This window comes from Myxine glutinosa, chromosome 7 (assembly GCF_964187855.1).
Source record: "Myxine glutinosa chromosome 7, kmMyxGlut1.1, whole genome shotgun sequence".
Classification (NCBI taxonomy): Eukaryota; Metazoa; Chordata; class Myxini; order Myxiniformes; family Myxinidae; genus Myxine; species Myxine glutinosa.
The window spans coordinates 40,881,648-40,899,929 of record NC_136267.1 but is presented as its reverse complement, the minus strand read 5'-3'; the positions used below and the strand labels follow the sequence as shown (position 1 = coordinate 40,899,929).

The 18,282-nt window shown below is 43.3% G+C and overlaps 1 protein-coding gene and 1 long non-coding RNA gene across 2 annotated transcripts in view; one reads left to right on the top strand and one right to left on the bottom strand.

Annotated features, from left to right (window-relative positions):
- The window catches only part of LOC144893057 (fibrillin-2-like), a 147,289-nt gene that overhangs the window by 12,539 nt on the left and 116,468 nt on the right, over positions 1-18,282 (top strand). The window lies entirely within an intron of this gene.
- Positions 2,298-16,685, bottom strand: LOC144892926 (uncharacterized). Its single transcript, XR_013624064.1, has 3 exons — positions 16,621-16,685; positions 12,323-12,381; positions 2,298-3,222 (listed from the first exon to the last, which is right to left on the bottom strand). It is a non-coding gene; the product is annotated as an uncharacterized LOC144892926 (long non-coding RNA).

Genomic DNA, 18,282 nt, shown 5'->3' with positions numbered 1-18,282 from the left:
AGAAAATTCAAAAATTCTCATATCTAGACGTTCACCAAAATCGAATCAATTCGTCCTTGCCACACACCCAGCCTGTCCACCAAATTTTGTCTGAATACGTCCATAACCTTTTGAGATATCTTGCGCACAGACAGACATTCAAATAGACAGGGATGAAAACATAACCTCTCGTCCACCTTTGCTGGCGGAGGTAAAAATGAAAGCCATGAGGTTTTCCTCTGATTTGTTCAGGGTGATGGAGTTAACTCACCTCTTCTGCATGAAAGTGACCCTTTCATCTTCATAGTCCACTCACGACCATCGCAGTCAAGCGGGCCTCCCAGTTTGACATCCGAACGTGGGATGGCACACACGCCGGTGGCTCCCTGGCTGCACAACACCAGGATGACACTTTATTCCTGGGTCGAGACTTGCTCCCAGCCTGGATGGCTCAGAGGGGAGCGTGCACACCTCCAGGCCGTCTTACCAGCCCCAAAATTATTGCATCAAACGGATCATTTTTTTTTTGGTCGGTCTGTCCCATTATGCACACTTTGGGTTGTGCCATTGTGGATGTTTGGACTCCATCTTCAGTCGGCCCCGGATCCCGGTAGAAACGAGCAAGCCTCACTGCCGAGACTGCTGCGATAACCTGCCGATATGCAGAACAGGTGTCCCTTCATTATTGGCTGCCCTTTGGGATGAAATAGGAAATGATGGCTCGAGATATCCAAGCACCTTCTCTTCCTCCCCACCTGTTATAATCCTTCAGTGTTACTTGTTAAAAAAATAACCCATACAGTAACCCCTTTGGAGTTTCATCTCTACACACATGTCATGAATAATGTTTTTTATATCCTCGTGGACTCCAGGCCGTCATCGTTTGCCTGATTCATCACCTTGTCCAGATGGGGGATCATCAGCATTCCTTTCATTCTTTCTTTTCTCTCGTCTTATCTTACTGAATTTTGACAGATGTAAAGCATTATCTCATGTACGAATACCTTCACCCACAGTTTAAAACCGATGACGCTTTCACCTTGATCTTCACCTTGGTGGTGCTTTCTGCACCGAATGTGCGAGAGTTTCCCTTGTGTTTCCTCAGCTGCATTTCAACTGGCATTATCATACGAAACTATTTTACCGTACTACTGTACTCGGGACATAATAGGTTTTCCTTAGGTTACAATTACTGCCTTGTAATTATAAAATACATAGTTTGTGATTGAAGGCATGATCCATGCGCAGCCTTTGTATTTCATATCCTCTGGCTTCAAAGAATGCGCACTCCTTTCGAAAAGATGTTTGGGGCCTAGGGCTGGCAGGACAGCCAGAGTTACGGGCGCTCCCCTCTGAGCTCTATAGCCGAGTTTTGAATCCTAACCCAGCTATAAACTGCCATCCTGGTGTTTCACAGGCAGGGTGTTTCATGAATGTGTGTACCGTCCCTCGGACGTTAAGCTGGGCGTCCTGTCTACCGGCATTAGTTGGTGGACGTGAAAGATCCCACCTCGTCCTTCGTGAAGAGTAGCCGAGCGGCCAAATCCTAAAATCCTGTCCCCACTGACACTGGGAAGGCAACGGCAAACCACCCAGTGTAATCCTTTCTGTTAGGCTGCTTTGTCAGCACCGAGTCTGTCTTCAGGCACATTACCAGTATTAGATCAGATTTGACTTCAAAGAAAGTTTTTCTTCATTAAGTTTCCACCTGCAGGCAAATGTATCCGGTGTTTGATGAAAAACCCACCGAGGCATATTTTGTGACCTGCGACAGTACAGGAGATGACAGAATAATGCAGATCAAATCGGCTCATCTTTACTGAAAGATCGAGCACAGGCAAGCAACCATAGGTTGGCAAACCTTGTGCGGCCTTGGTGGCCCAATAGCCTCCTCCTCATTCATTGAAGTTCCTCATTAGAGAACTCATATTATTTTAAGTCAGCAAAGTTTTTCCATCTATCAGAATCTTCCATCGCCAAACATTTATTTCTAAATTCCCAGGTATTTTATGCCTTCGCCAGAGGCGTTACATTTTCGGGTTGTCCGTCCGGCTGTCCGTCCGTCCGTACGTACGTCTGCGATAACTTGAGAATGGCTAAAGGGCTCCAAGTCAAAATTGGTGCACGTATCTTATAATGATGTAAGGATGAACTGATTCGATTTTGGGGTCACAAAGTCAAAGGTCAGAGGTCATGTTTGGGAAAAGTGCTGTCACCGTGATAACTTGTGAACCAGTGATGGGATTTTGACTAAAGTTGGTGCAAGTATGTATTGTGATGCATAGATGAATTGACTTGATTTTGGAGACAAGAGGTCAAAGGTCACAGTCTGTAATAGGTTTTTATTGCCGCGATAAATTAAGAACGGCTGCAGGGAACTAAGTCAAACTTGGTACAAGTATGTATAATGATGTAAAGACGAATGGATTCGATTATGGGAGTCTTGGGGTATGTATAATGGGGTATGGGGTATGTATAATGATGTAAAGACGAATGTATTAGATTATGGGGTCAAGCGGTCGAAGGTCAGAGGTCGCGTTAGGTTAAAAAAAATTCTGTTACTGCGCTAACTTGTGAACCAGTGATTGGATTTTGACGAAACCTAGTACAAGTATATATTATGATGAAAAGATGAACTGATTAGATGTCAGCTTCAGGTAAGATGCTTGATGTGGTCAGATGTGGCCATCGACTTGGTCAGATGTTCATGTCAGGTAAAAATGTGATGCTTGAGAACACCTGAAGGGATGAAAATCAAACTTGGTACAAGTATGTGTGATGATGTAATAAGGTTGGCGAAGGGATATCGGTCGACGTCACGATGTCGAAGAGTGCCATTCTAGTTCTGTTATCTTTCAATCGATAACTAACTTAACCACGTCGATCCTTTGGTATTCGGGTGAAAGTTATTTTGTACTTTAGGTGAAACGAAAGAGCAGTCCGAGTAATTTTTTCTTTTCTTTTTTAACAGCCATTGATGATTCATCCGGACATTAGGAGACATCATTGTCCTTTTTAAAAATGAATTACAAGGACGTCTATATAATAATTCTGAAAAACACAGTATGTCGGTGTTTGTGATTAACCGCGCTGCCGTCCGCGCCATCTGTCAACTGCTGTGGGCTCAAACAAAGTCTCGAATGTATGTCCGACGTTAACTCTTGGAACTCTTGCAGAAACAGTGCAGGACCTTGTGCAGAACTCTTGAAACTTGGGAAACTTGTAATCTTGGAAATTTGGAATCTTGAATAGAAAATGACACATGCAAACATCCATCAGGTGTTATTGCAATAGGGCATATACTTTATTCAGCAAATAACTCACATACACCATCCACTCGAAGGGTGGGTAACTGCTAGTTGTTTGATAATGGACAAAAACAACGCACCACCGCACTCATAAACGTAACCTGATCCAATGATCCGAGCATCATGAGGTGTAATGCTCAGATGTGAAATGCTAAATTGTCACCAGAAAACAAACTTATCAAAGGGGAGAGAAATGACGACGTGCAGCTAGATCTTTATAAATATTCTCATGTGATCTGGTGAAAAGTACCATCTGATTTGTATCAGATCTCATGATAAATCATTCGTTTTTTTTGTAAAGAGAAAATGGCGTCAGTTTTTGTAGTTCTCAGCACTTTCCGAAAGAGCACACACACAATATGTGCTTCGCCGGCGAAATCGCCATGCTTCTGGCACCACAAGAAGTATTTAATTCACAAATATTTGTTCTTTTGATGAACCGTTAATCAGTCAAAGATGTACAAAAGTAAATAACATTTGGCTCGAGTTGTCTCTTTTATGTTCTAAGTTTGTTCTAAGTTTCTGGTCTTACTTAAATTACTATATTCGTTTGTTATGGTTACTCATGTCAGTTTGTCCATTTTGTCATTTTGTTTACAGAAAGCAAAGCTAACATTAACCAAATAACCCAAGCGATTTGAAGTCACTGCAGATTAGGAAGCTAGAGTTGGGATGGAACACACACGTAGACAACACTGCTATGGAGAGGAACAGAGATCTGGAGATATTCCATAGAGATTGTGGGGTACATGGCAGGGGTTATATTCACACCAGCTCAGGACAGTCAAAAAGTATAACGAGGTGCATACAAAAATTATATATATATTCTATATAATAATAGCATAAGGACTCGACTTTGTTATCCCTTTTACGCCGCACCCAGTGACCCGATGCCCACGGCACTAATGGATTTACGATCTACGAACCGCGCTCTTTGTTTATCACGTACAGCCATACTCGAAAAATCTGAATTAGCCGACGTTGGGGCCCAAAAGCATCCGATTAACTGCCGATACGACGCCATCTTACGACGCCATCTTACGACGCCATCTTATTGGCGTCTGCTGGGTGAAGGCGAAGCAAGCCGTCCGCTGATTGGACAGTCGAAGGCGACAGCAAGCCGTCCAAGTAGATTAAGATTAAGCAAGTAGATTAAGTAGATTAAGTAGTAGAGCAAGTAGATTGCAATAAATACGTTGTTCATATACGCACTCTTCATTCTCATCTTTCTTCCTAACTCTTACTCGGACAAGCAAATCCCCTATGCCATCCATAATGGTACACTCTATCCATACACCACATCCTCCCTTCCGTGGATGTTCCACGGGTTTCGGCTAGTTAATATATATTCTTACTAGTCTCATATCATTATATAGAGGCTGGCAGGATAGCCGAGAGGTACGTATGCTCACCTACCCGCATTGGCTAGCCTGGGCTTGAATCCCGTCCCAGTCTAACCTGTCATCCTGGTGTCTCGCAAGCCTGGCAAGGAGGCATCAATGTGTGTGCTGTCCCTCGGGTGGATGTTAAACTGTGCTTACCATCTGACAGCATTAATTGGTCGACGTTAAAAATCCTATGGTGTCCTTCGTGAAGAATGGGTGAGTTATCTCCGGCATCCTGAACAAGTTACAAATTCCTGCCCAAATTACATTCCGTCGAACGTTAGGCCTGGTCAGCTCATTAACGACTTGGCCAAAAACACCAGACAACAAGAACATTTACAAGGAAGGAATTCACCGACCATACAAGGAAGGAATAATTGTTGCCATTAATGAAGTAGTAGCAGTCGTTGCACATCGTTATTCATTGAAAAATAATTAAAACGCTTTGCATCTATTAGACCGTCGTGAGAATGTTCTTCCAATAACTTTTTATACATCCTTCTCAACAATGAAAATATTGTGACAGTAGCATGCACGTACGGCTTCCTGAAGCACGGGGAAACACAAACAACTTAAAACAAAATCATAAAAATTCAAAAAGAAGCATTTCAGTTAAATCAGCATCATATTAAATTTGATTATATATGAATAGCTTGTCATCAACTTCACCATAGGAAAACACAGCGAGGACCCATTTCACTGAAACCAAATTAAATGCAGACATTCAGCAATCTTTTAAAGTGCAAGATTTTTAGTACAAGGTGGGGCTGGGGAGGGGTGGGGTGGAGGGTGTGGGGGTGGGGTGCAGACCATGTGGGTGGAGCGTTTGGGAGGGGTAAAGGGAGGAGGTGGGCCAGAAGACCAGAAAGATAAAAATGTTTAGAAAGTTTCTCCATCATAGGATTAAATACACCTGAATTGCACAAGCAACAACAACAACAACAACAACATGCATTTTAAGGCCATTTTCCCTGCAAGAGCGGGGGTTAGCCGCTGAATTGCACAAGCCTTGAAAAAAAAAAAAAATTGAATACGTTTGATGCAACTCTCGAGAAGCCTCAGCGTCAGTTACTCGGTGAAAGAATGTGATTTCCAAAGGAATTTTACATTTGAAGCACTTGGGATGTGTAAAGCCATATGTTTTTCTGATGTTGGCCACCAGTATTCTGACCTTCGGCCCAGACCTAGGATCTAGTGTGGGCCCATTTCCCATTTGTTTGTCCATCCTAATGGTGTGTGCAGCGGTTAGGCAATTAGCCCCTGCCACAGCAACATTCCGTAACAGGCTCTGCCGAGAGGAACAGAATGGAAAACATGTCGCTTTGAGTACCAGGGCAGCAAGGGGTCACACATTCCAGTATTTAAATAACTAATGGAAACCTGTCCTGATGTGGCTTCTTCATTGAAGGATTACAAAATAGGGGAATTGATGAAGAAAAAGAATCGAGGATTGTTTTATTGCAGTTCTGTTTATTCTGGTTAATGTGATTGATTGCTATTGTTGTTGTTTTATAATATTCCCTTGTTGTAGCATGTGTCAAGCCAATTCACCACTGGCTATATCATTACTGAATTTTCACACCGAGCTTGAAACGTACCATACACACATATATATATATATATATATATATATATATATATATATATATATATATATATATATATATATATATATATATATATATATTGGTGACGCATTACAACAATCATGATGCAATGATGTCCAGAAACATTGCAATAGGCAAATGAGCTGCTGGTTACATAATTTTGAACGAAAACAGAAAATAAAGCTCGTAGTGTGTTTTTTGTAATCCCTGTGCCACTGGGTATTTGACTTGAATGGTGAGCATTCTTGTGTCGAGATTAGTGTAAAAGTAAGTACACCCCATGTAAAGTTTTGACTTTTTCAACATATTTCAACATACAGCTATTTGATCTTCATTTCAACAATATTGATAGATAAAGGTGATATAATACAACAAATATCATGAAACATTTACATTTTGTAGTCCATTGTATAATTTAAATAAACATAAATGCAAATTTCGCATGTGGAAAACATAAGTACACCCCTACATTTATCACTACTTCAAATACCTAAAATTAGAATCAGGTGCACCAGCTCAGGTGCAAATGATTAGAACATCGTCAGAGAGGATCTTGGAGGAACCTGTCTTATTTAAACCTCAGACATTTAGTTTGGTTTGCTCTTTGTTGTTGAAGTGTGCGGCATCATCATGCCTAGATCAAAAGAGCTCTCTGAGGCCTTCATAAAGAAGGTAATAGATGCCTACGAGTCTGGGAAGGGATTTAAAAAGATCTCCAAACAATTTGAAATCAGTCATTCAACTGTCCGGAAGATCATCTACAAGTGAAGAAGATTCCAAACAACTGCCAACTTGTTCAGGCCAGGCCGCCCCAGCAAGTTCAGCCCAAGAGCAGACCGCAAGATGCTGAAATAAGTCTCTCAGAACCCCAGAATGTAATCACGGGACCTACAGGTAGCTCTGGCCACTGTTGATGTCAAAGTGCACGAGTCTACCATTAGAAAGAGGCTGCACAAATTTGATCTACATGGGAGGTGTGCCAGGAGGAAACCTTTGCTGTCCAGAAGGAACATCAGGGCAAGACTAAAGTTTGCCAATGAACACCGAGGCAAAGACCAGCACTTCTGGAACAATGTGCTCTGGATAGATGAGTCAAAGGTAGAGCTATTTGGCCACAGTACCAGAAGACATGTTTGGTGAAAACCAAAGACAGCATTTGACCACAAGAACCTGATACCAACTGTAAAGCATGGTGGTGCAAATATTATGGTTTGGGGCAGCTTTGCTGCATCAGGGCCTGGGCAGCTCACCATCATAGAATCCACTATGAATTCTTCATTGTACCAGAGGGTGCTTGAGGATAATGTGAGGCGATCTGTTGGAAAGTTGAAGCTCAACCAAAGGTGGACCTTGCAACATGACAATGACCCTAAACATACCAGTAAATCCACCAAGGAATGGCTGAAAAGAAAGAAATGGAGGGTTCTGGAATGGCCAAGTCAAAGCCCGGATCTAAATCCCATCGGGATGTTGTGGGGGGATTCAAAACGAGCAAGAAACCCCTCAAACATCGCACAGCTGAAAGAATTCTGCATGGAGGAGTGGGAAAAATCTTCTCCCAGTCGATGTCAGAGACTGGTAGACAGTTATAAAAAAATGCCTACTTGAGGTTGTTTCTGCCAAAGGGGGCAATACCACCTATTCGAGCCAAGGGTGTACTTACTTTTTCCACATGCGAAATTTGCATTTATGTTTATTTAAATTATACAATGGACTACAAAATGTAAACGTTTCATGATATTTGTTATATTATATCACCTTTATCTATCAATATTGTTGAAATGAAGATCAAATAGCTGTATGTTGAAATGTGTTGAAAAAGTCAAAACTTTACATGGGGTGTACTTACTTTTTCACGTGACTGTATATATATATATATATATAATGCCCGAAGGCAGATTCAGTGCTGCCAAAGAAAGCAGTCTCATGGTAAGATTACACTGGGTGGTTTACCATTGCCTTCCCAGCAGTAGTTAGGACAGAAATGGGTAAGTTGTTCAGGGTGCCGGTGTTGGCTCACGTACTCTTCGCGAAGGACACAGAGGGATCTTTAACGTCCACCAACTAATGATATCAGACGGGACACCCAGTTTATCGTTCAATAACCCTGGGATGGCCTCTCCCTGCCTGCGAAACACCGGGATGGTAGCTTGTTGCTGGGTCTCGATTGGAATCCAGGCGAGACGACTCTGAGGCGAGTGCTTATTATAACCATATAGCGTTTGCCATCATCGCTCGACTTTTTGACAGTTTGTTTGTGTCCAGGAAAGGCTGCACTGTTTGAACGAAGAGTTGATGTATGGATCTCTAAGTAAATTGTTTGAATCATACACGGCTCATTTATTTTGCTGCAAGTAACAGTGCTTTCTCTTTACTGTGACATTCTCAGTTTGTTAGAGGCGTTTTGAGCCTCACATTTGCTAGGTCACTTCCGATGGAAGAAAGGACTGTTGGCTTGGATGTTTCTGCGAACAGGAATGACATTCCTGGTGTAGAGTTCTTGCGAGGAAGTTAAAGTTCAGAGAGATTATCCAAGACCGGCCAATGAAGGCCACCATGTGGCCGGAATTGACCGTTTGCTTGCATGGGGTCCACTGCCACTCTCGGATTGTTGATAAAACGGAGAAATGATTTTTCTGCGGAATGGTTACTCAGGAAACAGCCATTAAATTTGCACTCTTCAATTTGGTTCAAGGGTCCAGTCTCTTGTATTCCTTCTAAAAATCTAGCATCTTCATTTTCCTTTCTCCATTTTAAACTTTTAAGATCTCCATAAGTTCTGCCACCTTCCTTTCATTTTCTTTCATAACCAATATCATATTTACTCTCAGATTTCTACACGACCATGCCGCCTCCCTCTCGTTCATCCTTCCGAGGATGAACCGAGTCATCCTTCCGAGGTCGGCAAATTGAGTACCAGTTCACTGGTAATTCCCTGTGTGTTGCAAGTGGCGACTAACAGGGTTGGCGGCACGAAGAGCATCCGGCCATAAAACATTGCTTCAAAAAAGGGGACCATGGTGCCCAAAAAAGGCCAACCCCTGCTTTGTGGGGAAAAATGGCCTCTAAATGTGGTTCTAAAGGTGGTTCTGTGTCTTCCCTCAGATGGATGTTAAACTTGGGTGACCCATCTGCTGGTATTAGATGGTGGACTTTAAAGATTCCACAATGTCCTCCTTGTAGAGGAGGCAAGTTATCGCTAGGGCCTTGAACGAATTACAAATTCCTGCCCTGAGTACCATTGGGAAGGCAAAAGCAAACCACCCAATGTTATCCTTGCCCTGAGGCTCCTTTGGTAGCACTGAGTCTGCCTTCAGGCAATGCAGCGGAAACGAAATATAATGAAACCGTGCGTTGAACCTCATGGTTAAGCTCTTCTGTGATTTCAATAATGATTTGTGATCCTAGCAGGAGCATCACAGTCACATAGCTTTAGAAACGGATCGCATGGCCGGTCGTGGCCTCTCGAGTCAAGCTGTGGACAAAGCTCCAAACTCGAGGTTTGCGGTGCTCCGCAATGCACAGTTGTAATGAGATTTAACTTCCCCTTCAATACAAGTTCTTCAAAGCCCCAAGGCAGCAAAGTTATTTCACCTACGTAATTCTTCACGTAGAAAAACGTTACATAAGTAAATAATGACAAACAGCCCGTCAGGCCAGCTGTGGAGACGCACGGCGCCTTACGGCACTGCGCCTTTGTAGCTCGTTCCGAAGCCTCATCATGCGGATGGAGACGACGGCCGCCCGCGGGCTGGGTGCAATTTGGTGCGGTGGGAGGCTGAATAAGACGGGGTACAGGAAACCTTGGGAAAGAGACAGTTCTGAGGAGGTACGAGGGGGCCCAGCGGCGGAATGCGAATGATCTTGGAACAGCTGCTTTTTCGTCAATAACGTGCTGTTTGTGTCTCGGAGCTGTCTGTTGTGAAAATAGTTTCAGCTGTATAACTCTTGACACTTTCTTTCAGGCAAGAATCTACCATTATGGCCTCCATTGTTGGCGTAGCAGACCGTGCATTTGCACAAATCTCTTTCGGAGAAGTCTGTAATTGCTGGATTTTATTTATTTAGCTGACAAATTATATCCTGACCTGTTGAATTATGATGAACTAGCAACGGTACCCACCCTATGGCCAGGGCTTCAATTGGGAGGCCCAAATGAAAAGGCAAAATATCAGAAATTGAAGGCTTTAAATTTTTTTAAACGATTTATATAAACATCCATTAAATCATATCACACGCAAATCATCAAAATCTAAGCAGTACATGGCGCCCATTTTGAAAAAAGATTGAATTCTGCAAAACGGAAGCGGCCGCTACACGTCTTTCTCAGTCGCACGTTTATATGTGAAGAGTGCGCGCCGAATCTGTAACACGGAAGCGGCCGCTACACCTGTTTCTCAGTCGCTTTGCACACGCTGCCATGTTACTTCGGAGCCGCACGTTTATGTAGGAAGAGTTTGTCAGGAGTCGATCTACTCTCTCCTGGTACGTAGAATAAACAGTATTTGTAGAATTTCAACAAAAGCCACATCACTGTTCGTATCGGTAAATATTATTCCATCGTGTATGGAAAAACTGGAAAATTGGAAAACTTGGAAAAACAATATAGCCTATTTTACTCCCAGGTGTCCCAGGAATACCCACCCAAAATATCGTTGCGATCGGTTGAGCCGTTTTTGCGGTACCTTCGAACGGACGGACGGACATTTGGTGAATTGTAGTAAGATGAGGAGGCTTTTTTGGTGTCCCTCAAAGCTTTCAGTAATCTCTTTCATTCTCACCCGACACCTTCCCATCTCCCACTTTATGCACAATCTGGTCAAAAATCTTCTTTGCTTTTTTGCAACTTCAGGTTTTGAAAAATAGACACAGGACTAACTATACCTTGGTGACTCATGAAAATGACATTCACAAAATTGTGTCCACGACATGCAGATAGGGAAAGTCATAAGGCCAGTACCAAACAAAGCAATGGTATACATAGCAGTTATTAACAAGAGAAAGGAGAAATTAGAATAGGATTGTAAAGTTTGCTCGTTGTGAAACATGGACATCTGAGGTGGGCATTAGCAAAGTGATAGGCTACGATGAGAGACACCGGAAAGAGAGCGGGAGCTCGCCATGTTACCAGTAAGTAAACTATAGCCATAGATGCGATATAATGCACAGCGTGTGAACCTTCACCTTTTACAGATAGATGCCACCGGCCCATTGTTCCAGAGCTGAAATATAAGACCCACAGACCCCAAAGTGCTCTAGATTGTTTAGCAAAATGCCTGTTCAGTACTATACAGCTATCACCGACACAGAAATGTTGTTTAAGCGGTATCAGTCGGGTTAGGGGGTTCCTTTTTTTCATTGATTAGGCATTTGTTATTCATTCTCCTTGTGTTCCCCTCCACCATGACTATTACAATCAAACTGATGTGGTCTCGGGGTGAATTCTGACTGTCGTTGCTGTTTCTTAGTGATTTAGAAAGACCCTTTGAGGGATTGATTGGCTACGGCAAATAACACCGCATATCCAGACCATACCGTGCACCTCTCGGCTTCGCTCAGTCGTAATGGGGGATGAGGCATAGTGTATAGTGTACTAATTTGGAACCTCCAATCTGCACGGTATCATAGCTTTTAGATCCAGCAGGGAGGTCACCAAAACATTTGACCCCTGTGGTCGCATTGAGGTGACTCACCAGATTTGAACTGGGCAACCAGAAAAACCAACTACATCAGTATCATGACAACAATTTGCATCATGCTCACTGTTCAGACTTTGGAATTGAAGTGATGATTTGGAAAATATTCAGCTGCCAAGGTTGAGGAATTTCTCAAGTCATGGCAAGATTTGATGATATCCAGGCATTGTAGCCGAGCGATAGTTTCATGCATTCGTGCTGCTTGAGTTTCCATACATAAATGTTTTTCAGGATGACAATTTAATGATCCATTACTATATTGAAATGTTAAAGTAGTTGAAGGAACAGGATATAAACTTCACACATCAGTCATGGCCACCACACATTCCAGATATCTGTCTAATTACCTGTCACCGAATGTTGATGGAGATTACGTTTTCACACCTGTCTCTGTCTGGCTGTCCATCTGTTTGTAATGACAAAAATAGAAAATTCCCGTCATATGTCGGTCTGTCTCATTTGTATTTTATTTTTATTTTTTTTGTATAAAAGATCGAGGCTCGTATAGGAGCTAGCACATTAAACACAAAAGAACATAAACGGACACATAAAACATATACTAAAGGGAGTGGGAGACAAGATGCGGAGAGAGACGGAAGCACACAAGCACAACAGTAGAGAACAGGGACATTGGGAGATCTGTGAAAGGGAGAGGACCGGGGAGGGGGGTAGGGGGGTAGGGAGGAGGGGAAGGGGTACAAGGTTTAAAACAAATTGACGCTACCAGAAATTTCAGGAATGAAGTCAGAGATTGAAAGAGGTGGATTTGGGGTGTATTAACTGGGGTAGAAAAGATCAAGGTTTTGGATGGAGGAAGATAAGAGATGGTGGTGAACAGCTGTTTTAAAGACCTGGAGGGAGGATTGGGATTGAAGAGAGTGTGGGAGTTTGTTCCAGAGGCGGGATGAAAGAAGAATGAAAGAGTGAAGGTGAGCAGAGAGTCTTGATTTTGGCAGTTTCACCATAAGAAGGTTGCTGGCAGTTCTTGTGCGACTTGAAGGAATATTTGTGGGACAGAGCACAGACAGAGCTGCGAGACCGGTGAGGAGTCGGTAGAAGACAGAAATACCACCAACCTGCCTGCCGTGAGAGAACGAAAAGCCCTCAGAATGAGCTTCATCGCGGGAGATTCCATTGATTCTGAAAGCTTTGGATTAAACAGCGTAAAGCTGAGCTAGGTGTAAGGCAGGTGTACCAGCCCAGAGCGGAGAGCAGTACTGAAAGCCTTGTATGTGGTGAGGAGCTCAGAGGTACCAAGGAAGGACTTCGCACGATGGAGGATGCCCAGTCGGTGACTGGCTTTGGAGGCCAGCTTGGAAATGTGGTTTTCCCAGGTCAGATCATGGCTGATAGTGAGGCCCAAAAGCTTGAGTGACAGAACCTTTTCGAGAGGGTTGTTGAGAAAGTAGATGGGAGGGTTTTCCAGACGGTCTTTTCGGAGAGACATCGTGAGAGCGTGAGATTAGTCAGGATTGAAAGACATGTTCCACTTGTTTGACCAGTTTGTGATTTTATCCAGGTCTGCAGAGAGTGAAGAGGCTGCTGCATGCCAATCTTAGGGATGAGGAATGGAGCGGCAGAGAGTGGAGTCATCAGAAAAGAGATAGAGAGGATTTTCCAGAGAGTCGGAGAGATCATTGATGAAGACCAGAAAAAGCACAGGGCCAGAACACTGCCTTGAGGAACTCCAGCCTGAACAGGGAGGGGAGATGAGAGAATGCCATTCAGGGCCACATGTTGACTGACCAGAGAGGAAGTTCACAAGCCATGCATGGAAATTTCCATTGATACCATAGGAGGAGAATTTTGGTGAGCAGAGCGGGGTGCCAGACCATATTGAAGGCATGAGATATGTCAAGGGAGATGGCTGCGATTTCCTGTTTGCCATTGAGGATCTTCATCCATTGTTGAGACAGCAGAAGCAGCATGTCCAGAGTAGAATGACCTGGTCTGAAATCCAAATTGATGATCAGAGATCAAGCCATTGGAGAAGAGGAAGGCTTTGATGTCAGAAGCGATTATGGATTCCATGACCTTGCTGATTATTGGGAGCAGGCTGATTCTGTAAAGCGGTAATGTTGGCTGATTTCCAAGCAGATGGAAGATGACCTTGAGCAAAAGAAAGGGTATAGAGAACAGAGAGAGGGTGAGATAGAGCGGCAGAGCAGGATTTTAGGACCTGTGGGTTGATGCCATCTGGCCCAGTTGCAGAATCACAGTTGAGGTTTGACAGAAACTTCTCCACCTTGTCGGGAGAGAAGGACACAGAGTCCAGGAGCAGCTGCGTACGACTGGGTAATGTGGGTACAGAGAGAAAAAACGGGTTTGGGACACAAGATTTTGAGGCAAACACAGAGTTTTGGCATTCAGATTTTTCACATGCCGGTGTCGACTACGGTGTCAGCGGTGTAGCCGTTTGAGGTAAGGGAGGGGATGGAGGGGGAACAAACACCAGAAACACGTTTGACCAGACGCCACCAGGATTTGGAGGAGGGAGACAGGTATGAGAGTTCAGTCTTGAGATTAGAGAGATATTGTTTCCTGGCTCTCCTGAAGGTAGACACACACCTGTTCCGAGCGCTGTGAAAGGAACGGAGATTTCCTTCCATTTGATGTTCCAACCACAATCGGTCCTTCTGATCATCTCCTTGTTTAAGTGGACTAGCCATTCTCAGAGAGCCTCCTTAGCACCGACGAGTCTGGCATTTTACTCAGGCTGACTGGCACAGTCTTCAAGCAGCCATCAATCATCTGGACTGGTGTCTCATCTCTACTGCCTCTGACATCAGCTCTTCCTGGGAATTCTTCCAAAGTAAACTGCTCTCTCTCATGCACAGATTTATCCCATCTCGTCTTCAGTTGTCATACCCTTCCTCCCGTCCATGGTACACTGAAGCTTGTGGTGAGGCAGTTGCCATGAAGCAACTTGCCTTCACCTCATGGAAGGCTAATCCAACTGAAGGTAATCTCAGTTCCTTTCACAAATCTCGGAACATGTGTGTGTCTATCCTCAGGAGAGGGTAGGAGGGAGTAACTGTTTTTTTTAAATATCATACCGGAGGAGGGAGTAACCAGGGAGAGAAATTAAGGAATCAGAGACATCTTGAAGGGGGAAAGTTTCTGTTAAGCAGATTAAGTCTGGTTTGTCTGAAGCAACCTGCATGGAGAGATCGGTCAGGTTTGAGTGAAGGCCCCGGATATTTGAGGTCCATACCATTAAGGAAGAGGGAGGGGGAGCATCGGATACAGGATAAGGGAGGGGAGTGGTGTGGAAAGATGAGGGAGGAGAGGGGGAGGTAGGGAGAGCTGTTGACAGTGTGTCGGAGATTGCAGGAGAGCTAGGAGAAGGGGAAGGATGAGGAGGACAAAAGGTTTGATGGTGCTGGGATGAGGTACAGTGAGGAGTTGTTTGAGGGTTGGCAGAGTGAAGTAGAAGCTTGGAGGGTGTGGAGGTATGAGTTGGAAGGGAGAGGAAGTGGGGAGGAGGCAGCTTTGTGGAGGGGTTGAGAGGCAACTTTGAGGAGGAGGGGTGAGAGGGGAGAATTGAAGAAAAATGGTGAGTGGGGTTGTTTTGAAGGGGAGGGGTGGGGGGAGATTTGAGGGGGAAAATTTGATGGGGGATGATGAGGGGGGAGATTTGAGGTAGAGGGGTGAGGGGGGAGATTAAAAGGGGAGGGGTGAGTTGGGAGTTTTGAAGGGGAGGGGTGGGTTGAGAGTTTTGAAGGGGAGGGGGGAAATTTGAGGGGGAGGGGGAAGGGGGAGGGGGGAAATTTGAAAGATTAAAGGAAATCGAACATTTATTACAAACTGGCTTTCTTGAGGTATTCAAATCAGAGATCTGTTTGAGGAATGAAAGTGAGTTTAGAGAACGAAGAAGGGAAGAACTGTAGAGATTGAATTGTTTTTTCTGATGGATAGATTTAATGAGCAAATTGATTGCAGCCTTTTGAACAGGAAGAAAAAAGCAAGTTATAATATACAAATGAATACAACATGGCATAGGGAGTTTAAACATTCTAAAGCAAAACTGGAAACAATCTGGGAAATTCCTGAAATGCAGAAGAATAGATTAACAAGCCAGGGGAGCAGAGCGAAGGAACCGGGAGGTGTATAAGCAATTTGTTAGTAAGGAAAGAGAGGCCGCCTTTTTATTTTCTTTGTTAATACTGTTATGTTTTTGAAGGTTAGGTGAAAGCGGATCTGAGAAAGAAGGAGAGGTTGAAGGGGTATGGTGAACTAAAATTGGAAAGGTGAAAGAAACGGCTGAAGAGGAAGGAGTTATGATTGATAGAGGGGAGGGGTGGGACAACACACAGGCGGGGGAGGGGAGACCGCGAGGAGAGAAGGTAATTATAATTTTAAAAAATAAATATTGGATTTAAGACATCAAACAAAGAGTAAGAGGTTAGGGGGAAAGTATGGGGTGAAAAAAAAAAGGTAATCCAAAGGGCGATCGAACGTGAATAACAAAAGACTATAAGAGGCAGGCAGGCCTTGAGGCTAACCAGGCCCCAAAACACGCACCACCAAACTGACTGACTCGTACACAATTGTGCACGAAATGCAAAACACGATCGAACCAGCAACACTGTGAACACATACACAGCAAAATAAAATACTTAACTTTGAGAAAAAAAAACTTAACTTTGATCAACGTGGACGAGCTCTGACGACACAACCTCACCCGACACAACCTCACTCGGGGAACCAGAAGCGGAAGTCCAAAAGTTTTGTTTGTTTGTGAGTGTGATAACTCGTGAACGCTTTCAGCTATCGTCGTCAAACTTTACCAGAGGATTCTGAAGGACAAATGTGAGGCTGCCAATATTTTTTGACTATATAGGTCAAAGGTCAAGGCTCTCTCGATCTTCGTCATTCCTGTCAGGCCTGGTGTCTTTTTTTGTTTGTCTGTGTGCTTGTCTGTTTGTGTGGCTGTGAGTAGGATATCTGAAAAGTTTGTGTATTGTTTCAAACTAAATTTGGGGGACAGGTGTTAGATGTGTGAAAATGACGAATTGATTGGATTTCACTGAAGATCCGGATTCGGACACTACAAGTTTTCAAGTGATTTTTCACCATTGAGAGATAGGGCTAAAAACGATATATAACATGTCTCAAAAAGTTGGGGACGGATTTGGATGAAACTTGGTGGATTAGTTGGGTAGGTAGCAAGAACAAGCCGATTAGATTTTGGTTCAGTTGTGGATCCAGATCAGGCCTATCAGTGGGATCCAAAACGTAAGCTGCTCAGCCTGGTGATGGTATGCTCTCTACCGATTGCCGTTCTAGTTACCCTCGCAGCAGGAGAGGGTATTGCGTTTGGGTCCGTTTGTTTGTTTGTTTGTCTGTTTGTTTGTCTGTTTGTCTGCACAGAATAAATATGATTTTCTCGGCAACCGTTGGTCCGATTGACAGGAAATTTCCACCATAGGTGCAACTCCACCTGTATAAATTTGTTATGATAATTATGATGTCATAGGTCACGTGGTATGGGCGCCATCTTTAAAAAACCGAAAACTTTGCACCTCTATATCTCCGAAAGTGCTGCATAGAAAAAATGGAGACATGGCTCATTGTAAAGAACTCTCCATGGTGAATAAAATATGTTAATGAGATGTCATAGGTGCCTCCATTATAACGTCATAATTGGACAAGTACAAAACTTCATCCGATTAAGATGAAATTTCTTGAGCGTCATTTAGGGATAAATTAGTGGAGAAAAACAAAATGATGACGTCATCGGTCACGTGGTTCGGCCGCCATATTTGTTTTTAACACAAAAGCCTTAAAAACCACTGAAAACACATCCTGGCGAGGGTCTGCAATCTCTGATTGCTCTTTCTTGTTGGACATGTTTTCGATGTATTAGACTGTCACATCAGAACACATCAGCTACCTTCATCTTTGATGAAATTACCTTTGATTCCCTTGGATAAATGTTATCTGACCATATGAAACCAAATGTAATTTTCTCATCTTATGGAGTTGATACAGTCGTGGCCAAAAATATTGGCACCCTTGCACTTTTTTCAAATAACTCACAATTTTCTCTAAAAATAAGTTGAATTTGACAAAAGTATTTGGTCTCCACAATTATTTATTCTCTGTTAATATTACAGAACCTTTGTTTTTGATTCATAACCAAATATATCCTTTAAAATCAGAAAAGAAAAAGAAAAATGGCATTGACAAAATTATTGACACCCTAGATTCGTAAAACAGCCTTTGGACAAAATAACTGCAGTCAAGCGCTTCCTACACCTCTCTACGGGGCAGTTTGGCCCACTCTTCTTGTGCAAACTGCTCC